Below are 9241 nucleotides of genomic sequence, written 5' to 3'. Positions count from 1 at the left end.
CAGTTAGTGAAGGTTCGTTGGAACGCCAACCGAGAACCCGTTATCACTTAGATGCACTAGAACCAATCGAATAGAAAGTTTCCTCCTCACGACTCGATCATTCGTGCATGTTTCCTTGCTTAAATTCTAATTTTGGGACGAAATTCCTTCTAACGGGGGGATGATGTGACACCCCGATATTTCGAGACAATGTAATGTAAAACCAATCAAATTTAGGTCAAAATATAACTTTCCTAAAATCTTATTTGGGTTAAATAAAGTAGTAGGAAACGTATCAAGGTTTCCAAGCATATAAAGAACACTAAAATCCGAGTTATAACAAAGAAGTTATGACCAACCGAAGATTCTCGGCAAAAACCAGCAACACTAATAGACGTAAAACGTGAAGTTTCAATACAATAGTTTTTGGCCTTAGATATCTAAATGAAATTTTTAGATATCATCAAACCGTAAACGTACATAAAAAGAATGTCTAAATCTGACTTCGTATGAGGAAGTTGTGATTTTTCTAAGTTACAGATATAACAGTAGACACCTAAAAACTCGAATCGGAGATCGAGCGACTTTTGGCCGGAATGACCTAAACAAGAATTGAAGGTCTCGTCAATGGTATTTCAGCGGTAAAAAGTCTGGCAAAAACCGACGTTAGATAAAGAAGTTATGAATTTTTAAAGAAATTCCTTAATCACGTCATTTTAATAAATAAATAATAAAAATAATTTCGGAATTTTCAAACAGAATCTAAATGAAAGTTGTAGATCGTAGTCTTACCTTCGCGGGGATATAAAGAACGTCGAAAACGGAGTTCGTATGAAGGAGATATGAATTTTTGAAGTTTGATAATTAATTTATATATAATTTTTATTAAAAAGTTGGTATTATCCGAAGGAGTCAGCCTAGGGCCGAAGTACGCGCCGCGTACCCTCGTACGCCCCGTGTACTCAAGGCAAAGGCCTTGGATCGTCCACGTCGCCCTATGCGAAGCTACAGACCCGTCTCATCCGACCCGCCCCATCCGACCCGTCCCGTCCGAAGTACGTAAGCGATGATGCACGGGTACGCACTGCGTACGCCCGTACGCCCCGCGTACGGAGGCGGTTCAGCACCCCTATAAAAGGGAGCGAGGGTTTCCGAAAAACTTGCTCATTTCTTCACATTTCCCTTGTGTTTTCCCTCGTTTTCCGTGCCCGTTCAAACCCGAAGCCCTGGTCATTTTTACTCAAGTCCCGAGAGTCGATTTTACTCCCGAGATTCCCGAGAATCCCGAGAAAAATCTGTTTCCCGAGACGAAACTCTGCCCGGTTTTCCATCTCGCTATCTTCAAACTTTCAAGTGACTTCATACCCCTTAACTAATGTTTTAAACTACTTTTAAATGTTTCATGGGGGGGAATACAAGTAGAATCATGCTAGGATTATATCAATCGCATGCGATTAATAAGTAGAATTACGCTAGTTATTACATCAATCACATGTGATTAATATACAACATTCAAAAGATTTGGCTACTCATTAGCCGTCTTACCAAATAGTTTCCTTCAAATGATTTTTATAAACATTTTATATGTTTTAAACTACTTATTACACTGTTCATCTTACCCGGTACATTACCTTTCAATCTTATTCACAACTCTGTTTCAATCAAATGTTTCCTTATACTCAAAACTGTTTTATCATACTTATGCCTTCAAATTGTTTTATAGATCGACATCAAGTCGATCTTTTCTTAAAATAATATTTATGTTTCAAATGTCTTACAAAATTAATTTATGCTTTTATATTATAAATTGCATGCCTCTATATGTATAGTTATATAAGAAATGTTTAAAAGACTTAGGAAGGCTATCCACCCTATTTCTTTTTTCGTGCCTTGAGATGTGGTCTGGTGGGATATTGGGTATTCGTCCGAAAGTCGTTTAAATATTAGTTATATATCATGTGTACATATATAGTCATAAAAGGTCTTTCCAGTTCATCCCATGCCCTTAGTTAGTAAGGGTATACATCCATGACCATACGTACCAGTTAGACTGCTAGTAAACTACCATATGGGTAGTTTAGGAAGATACTAGAACCGTTACTAGAACACGATATCATACAATGAGTCAGTTCATTCATGAGTCAATACTTTCTAGAACATTACATATACAACTATACTAGAACAAGAAATATTACCCTTACATTAATACATTAACAATTGTGATCCACTATATCAGAGCATGCCTTAAATGTCATGGCCCGAGTTGTAGCCAGATTTCTCTTGGAGGGAGAGCATTGAGTTTGCGTATAGATCTATACTGGATTGACAATCCTACACCTTGCTGCTAGCTACAGCCGGACCTGTAGGTCTGCGGGTGCCAAACGTCATTCCGTTATTACGACCATTCTCTATGTCGTTGTTATCAGTCGATAGTATAGTGTAATGATAACATTACACCTTAATATAAATCCGATTTAACGTAGTTAGTATAGCAGTAGTTCCTATAATACAAATTTACAGTACTACAATGACTTACCCATTACATTTTAGTGATAATCTCACTTAAACTTTAATGTACAAACTATATTTTGTTAAAAGATAGTTACCCTTGGGAAATTACACACTTTTACATCAAACGAGCATACAAAACAGTTAAGCCTTGGTAGAAGGCTACTTTAATAGAAAATATAGGTTTTTCTGAGAGATTCAAACTTTTACGAACACTTACATACATGTTACAACTTATACTTGTGACAGGTTCAAACGTTTTTAATAACAAACATCGACACTAAAATACTTATGAACTCACCAGCTTAATGCTGATAAACTCTGTCAAAATAACTTGTATTCTCAGGTCATCAGTAGAGAGGTACCGATGCCAGCTTTTGACACTACTAGAAAAACAGCCTTTTACGACGCTCATTGCGCATCGTAAAAGGCTCAGACGACGCGCGAATGCGCGTCAAGGAAGGCCTGTCATAAAGAAAGACGACGCGCATTTACGATGCTCATTTACGACGCGCGTTTACGACACGCAATGCGTATCAAGGACGGCCCTATCATAAAGGAACAGGATATGCATTCACGTGTCGTAACCTTACGACGCACGTGTTAATGACATGCAATGCGTATCAAGAAAGTCACTGTCAAGAAAGGCCTTGTCATAAATGAAGATGACACACATTTTTGCGTATCATAACTTTAAATGTTTAAAAAAAATATTATTTATAGATTTACTAATTTTCAAATTACATAATACATTAAAAATATCATAATACAAAATAAAATACCATAAATAACAAAGATAATTCATTTCATTAATATGTCAAATACAAATAACTATTCTAGTAGTGAGTAAATGTTATAAAAAAAATGAACTCATTTATATACAATTGCATTATCTAGCTTACTATGTGCCAACAACTCTCTGTGTGTTTACTTTTGCTTGAGTCTTGTTTCCTCGAAAGCTTCTAAATCACAAACCATTTTAAACATACTAGAGACAGGATCCAATCCATGCGGTATTTTTGGAAAATAGTCTTAACAATCTTGACAAATCATCAACCTGCAAGTGAAGGGTAGAAAGGGAAGAAACAAATGTTCACAACCAGTAAGAAATCTAAACACTAGAAGTTTCACAGTAATTGTTGATCACTACTTTCATTTTTTTTATTATGCCATTGTACTTCTAGTTTTTTCCCTTAGTATATGAATGACATTGTTATAATAGGGTATTTTAAGTACAACCTTGTGATAGGAAAAAATGAAATTAGGATGCTATAATACACAAAGCAATACAAGTACAATGATATGGAATTATTTTTACTTGTTATTGTGCAAGGTCTTAATTTGTAAAAGTTGTTTCAACTTGCGAATGATAAGGAAGAAAGGCATTGAATATTACCAAGGTATGAATTGTGGGGTCCAGGAGAAGCTTCCGGATGGTATTGAAGAGACATAAGCTTTTGTTGAGGGAAGGCAAGACCTGTATAGATTCCATCATTCAGATTCACATGAGTCAGTTCCACTCCATTCGTAATTGTGATTCACATGATGCATGCAAGGTAATGCACATGATCCCAATCAATTTAGATTCAGATTATGTAGTTTACCTTTGTTTTTGTCAGCTACAAGAAATAAAGTGAAAGTTGAGATTCAAAGTTGTAATGTTTTTTTATGGATTCTGTTGGTACAAAAAATAATTCTACGAAAATACCTAAAATAACCCTTGACTTTTGGTTATTACATGTAGTAAAATACATGATATAGATACGAAACAACATCACTTCAAAATGGATCTTAACTTTAAGTGTATCTTCTTCTTCTGTGTCCTGTAACAGCACACACAACAGAACAAATAACATATTTAAGTGTTTACAACACAAAACACAAAACGTTCCATATTCAATATATATAATTATATCCATCCTACAACAAAAAGGCAGATAGATTAGAGAATTTTTGTTTTTTTCATTCTCATCATGGGCTAACTAAAAAAACTATTTTTTTCATTCTCATCATGGGCTAACTAAAACTCATTAACACACTAACATTTTACTTATTTGCTCTTATTCATTTTACCTCTCAACTGCTCCAACGTTGAGATTGATGAATATCAAGAAATTTTGTTTTTTTAATAGGGGTAAAATCGTAATTTATTCTCGGTTTGACTCTTTACTAACTCTGTTTCCTCAAGTATGACAATTTTACACTTTTATGAAGAGGTAAAAGTTTGAATATAATGAATGGATCACTTTCACCAAACTACGGATTCAATTTTGGTCATTACATCGGAATCAAAATGGTGCAAAGGGCTTCTGGAATCAGCTCATTTCATTTGTGGTGTGAACAGGAGCTTGGAATTCCGCTTTGGTGTTTTTTCCAGCAATACCCCCGAGAACCAGTAACGGTGATGTCACCAAAATCTATATCAAAACAATCACAACAATTGTACCAAAGGGTAGTGCAGTTGTGGTTGTGAATGCGATTTCAACCGTGTTTAGGAAGTAGAAAGTCAGAAAGAGGGGACCACAAACGAGGCATCCAGTTAAAAGTAGGTTTCACACCTGTATAGCAAAATTGAAATATTTTAGATCAATTATCAATTTGTTAATTTAGTATAAACTCCCTTCAGTTACCTTGATTTGTTTCCTTATATGCAACATAACTTATTGTAAATACATAGTAGACAAATAATTGTTTTTGAAGATATCAATGATAAGGGCATTCACTTCTTTTTCTTTTATGATAATCAGGGCTCCTACTCCTACTGTCTTCGTCCTTTCCATAATATATGTCCCTGCTTCTGCTGGAACTTCTCCTCCTGTAGCCCCTGTATTCATCTCTATACCTGGAACTACATAATCATACTATCACACTGCTACATTAACAATAAAAATAACCCTAACATTTTATCAGTGTACTACACTCATGAAACCTGTAATTAAGAAAAAACTTATCATAAGACATTATAATAAGAAAAAAAAAACTTCAACATTTACCTCTGTTGTGATCTAAAGTTCACCATTGCTCTAACTGACCTAAGCCTCCTTTCACATATTCACCATTTCTAAAGATGCAACACTCGCTGACCAAAAATGAATGGTGGACCTTCATTAACTGGAGTCCCATACTTGTCCTTAGAATTAATAACTCCACACTGGTCAACAACATAAGATATCATGATAAGTGTGTTTCTTAATTTAAAGCAATAATGAGCATAAAAACATTACAACGACTTCCTTATATATGCACATTAGCTATTTCGATCTCATAGAAAATACAGGAAAAGTAAAACATATTGTATTACTTTAATCACCAAATGTAGTGGTGCCCAAAAAATTGAGAAATAAATGGACTCTCGTGGAACAAACTCTCTAGACTCAACTGAACCTATATATCTAACTTAGTTCTTGTCAAGAAAACTTCAAACTTTGGATGAGATATAATATTTAATAAAGGCAATTATTATGATGAACCTGCAATATGAGTCCAACTGTATCATAGAAAAGAACATTGTCCAAACAAAGTTATAAATTTAATGAGTTTTAAGATGGATACCTGTGAGTGAGGTATAAAATCATAGATATCCAAGACATTGAGCAGCTACCAAATCCCTTATATCATGTTCTTTGTAATCCCTAATATCATCACACGTTCAAACCCCCTCCCTAAAAAATCACATTTGGAATTCTTGGTGAATAGTAAATTTAAATAAAATATAGAAAACTTTATAGAATGGGGTAGAGAAACAAAAAGCATATGTATATCCGTTTCTTTTGGTGTGCAGTATACGAGAACTTGTATGAGAGTTTATACTCCATAAATCCCATGGAAATCGAGCTTTCAATAGAATTTGAGCCCCATCCCCTTCGGCCATATTTAGAAAAGAGAAAACATCAAAAGTGGGGGCGATTTCAACATACAACAAACAAAACCTACAATTTCAAAAAGAAAATTATATATATAAGAAAGATAGAAAACCGAAGGAAACAGTGGTATGGGGAACCTCTCATGGGCATACTGGATTTCTCATTAAACCCATTAACAAGAACTTTGATGTATCCATCTTTTCCACTGTCAAACCTACCACCACAATATTTAGGGTTTCGACTTAGGGAGAATATGTGGATGGTGGTCAATGATGATGTTACAATGCCTCATCATTTTTCCTTTTTTCTTCCTCAGTAGATGGTATCATCAGAATCATCGTTTTAAACATGCTGACTAGGTCATATTTAGGGGTTTTTTCAGAATTGAAAATGTGTTTCTGCTGTAACGCAATAGAAAGGGATTCAAAAAGGAGGAGAAAAGGAATGACAAAAAACTCAAAGACAGGTGTCTGTAAAATCGAGATTTAGGGGTGTGATGACGCATTGAGATTAAGGAATGAGTTGCCACGTCAGTTTGTATGACCCAATCGATGCCGACTTGTACTCAATGAAGATGAAATTAAAACGATGAAGTCTTCTGAATCTGAACCCCTCCTTTTACCTCTCAATTTGATCTCCAGCACCTGCTCATTTTCCTTCTATCTTTATCACTTAATCTTTTTTCTTTATCTTTCGCCTCTCTTTCCTCTTCTTTTTCTCTCTTTTAGAACTCCTCTTTTCCCTTCTCCGCCGATGTGGATGAGTCTAGTTGCTTTTGTGCCGCCTCGTGGTAGATTCATTTTCGCTTTCATAAGAAGAGATCACAACCCTTCTTCTCCCTTCTCCTCATAACCCCTTGACAACCTTCGAACGCAACCTCACCTAGAAATCGAAAAAAATAAGAAGAAGAAGAAGAAGAAGAAGGGAGAAGAAGGGCTTTGATCGAACCAGAGGAAGAAAAGAGGGAGAAAGAGGAATAATAGGCACATGTTTTCTTTCTTCTTTTTTCTTTTCACTCTCAAACTTTGGCTGTAAATAGGAAAGCGCGAGAGATATTGGGAGAATAGACACAAGAGAGACAGATATATTGATTCAGGTATGGTTGAGAGGTAAGAACATATAATCATTTGAAGAAGAAGGAATTTGGATGGGTGAGGGTGGGGACGAGGCAAACTTGTTTCTTGTGAGATCTAGAGAACAAAAGCCCTAGTTCTTCCAATTTTAGGATGACGTGTCTTTAACGTCTCAGAGGGAGAAAATGGTGGATAAAAGAGGATAGTTGACATCGTTGACCACTATATGCCTGCCAAGCTCCAAAAATAGGTAAGGGAGGAAGAGTTGCAGCCGCATAATGAGGTCTAGGGTTTATAGAGAAAAGGAGAAGCAAAGAGTGAAGCTTGTCAGCTGGTGGAGTGGATGAATTCGTTATTCCTTCCCGAACAGATACAACTTGACTAAGAACGAAACCTTCAAATGAGGTCTAGGGTTTACATGGAATCCCTAAAAGATGGATGAAATGCAAGGTTTTTAATTTTTTAGGATTTCATTTCCCCCTGCTGTTAAAAAGGATGGACCGCGCACTTCCACTAAAATTTATAAAGCGACATCCTTAGATGACACACATGTGCCCTTTGTGTTTTTGATATTTTTCATTAAGACATAATCTAAGGGAACCCAATAATGCGTGACCTAAATGCTTAAATGTTTTTAAGAGACGATACCATTTTAAGGTCACTCCCTTTTGCGTAACATAAATCACTGAGTGTCGTAGATTGCGCGTCATAAAAGGCTATTTTTCTAGTAGTGTGAGAAGATGGAGCACATTCAAGACTCCTCATATTATTTTGATTCACATTATATTTTTGGTGTCTAAAACTGTTCAGAACACGCTTGTATTAAAATTATATATTTAATGCAATGGATGATGCTGTTTGCTTATTTACATTTACTGTGTTGTGATACTTTACATGACGTCCTCCGCCCCAGAATGTTTCCGCCGTTCTCGGTTTTGGGGTGTGACATATATTCTATCTTCGTGTGATCAATTCAATCGAATGTTTCTTGACCAAAGCATCTACCAAACATTTCTCAACATACTCGAGAAGTTCCAAGCTCCATTTTAAGCTCCAAACAAGCATCGAACTGCACCCAAAGCACTGCTCCATTCGAACTATCTGAAATCAACATAAAACATGAGTAGTACGGGAATTCTGATGAAATACATGAGTTGAACATTATTTATCTAAATGACATGAAAATGTACAAAATATTATGCTAAAATGATAATGAAAAATACCTAATAAGATGCATAAAATGGCATCTAACATTGTTACAACTCTCCCCCACTTAAACTAAACTTCGTCCTCGAAGTTTGCTATGGCCAACTGTCTTGCGAACTGCCTCCAACTCTCTGTCTGGGAAAACTAACACCCTAACCCTTGCGGACTACCTTTGCTGGCCTTCCGCCCGGTCATTTGGATGACATAATCCTTGTGGATAATAATCTCGGGTCAATCCTGACCCTGAACATTCTGGGAACACAACTTACCCAACTGCCAACCCTTCTAGAACTCCCCGAGGCAACGTTCCATGACTAACTACTTCCTCTGTCACCGTGAAGGTCCTATCCTTCACCAAATCCATTACTCCCGCTGTCTCGAGTACGAGTCATTACCGCCAGTATTCAATGGACACTTTCTACTGCTATAACTTAGTGTTGATCACCCCTCGATCAGCTAACTGGATTCCACCATAGACTGCTTACCAGCACTACTACTGACTGGAAATTTTTGTTATTCCTTATTAGCCTTCCGAAATGAACTGAGACCACCTTGGTCCCTACCAATCTATCAGTATCTGGATTACATGCCTTTACCGGTCGCTAGCCCCAA

The 9241-nt window shown here is 36.3% G+C and overlaps 1 long non-coding RNA gene across 8 annotated transcripts; it reads right to left on the bottom strand.

Moving 5' to 3' along the window:
- Positions 1-3275: 3275 nt before the first annotated feature.
- On the bottom strand, positions 3276-7707 carry LOC145037393 (uncharacterized). Of its 8 annotated transcripts, none has more exons than XR_013678810.1 (8): positions 7299-7707; positions 6040-7232; positions 5118-5638; positions 4769-5045; positions 4196-4310; positions 4092-4106; positions 3884-3964; positions 3276-3544 (listed from the first exon to the last, which is right to left on the bottom strand). It is a non-coding gene; the product is annotated as an uncharacterized LOC145037393 (long non-coding RNA). The 8 variants fall into 8 exon arrangements; XR_013678809.1 differs by having other exon boundaries at positions 6040-6416; positions 6488-7692; XR_013678813.1 differs by having other exon boundaries at positions 6040-6149; positions 6488-7687.
- Between the last annotated feature and the right edge of the window lie 1534 nt (positions 7708-9241).

This window comes from Lactuca saligna, chromosome 3, assembly GCF_052625555.1.
Source record: "Lactuca saligna cultivar CGN05327 chromosome 3, ASM5262555v1, whole genome shotgun sequence".
NCBI classification, from domain to species: domain Eukaryota; kingdom Viridiplantae; phylum Streptophyta; class Magnoliopsida; order Asterales; family Asteraceae; genus Lactuca; species Lactuca saligna.
The sequence above is the reverse complement of the archived record's forward strand: the minus strand, read 5'-3'. Positions and strand labels throughout refer to the sequence as shown.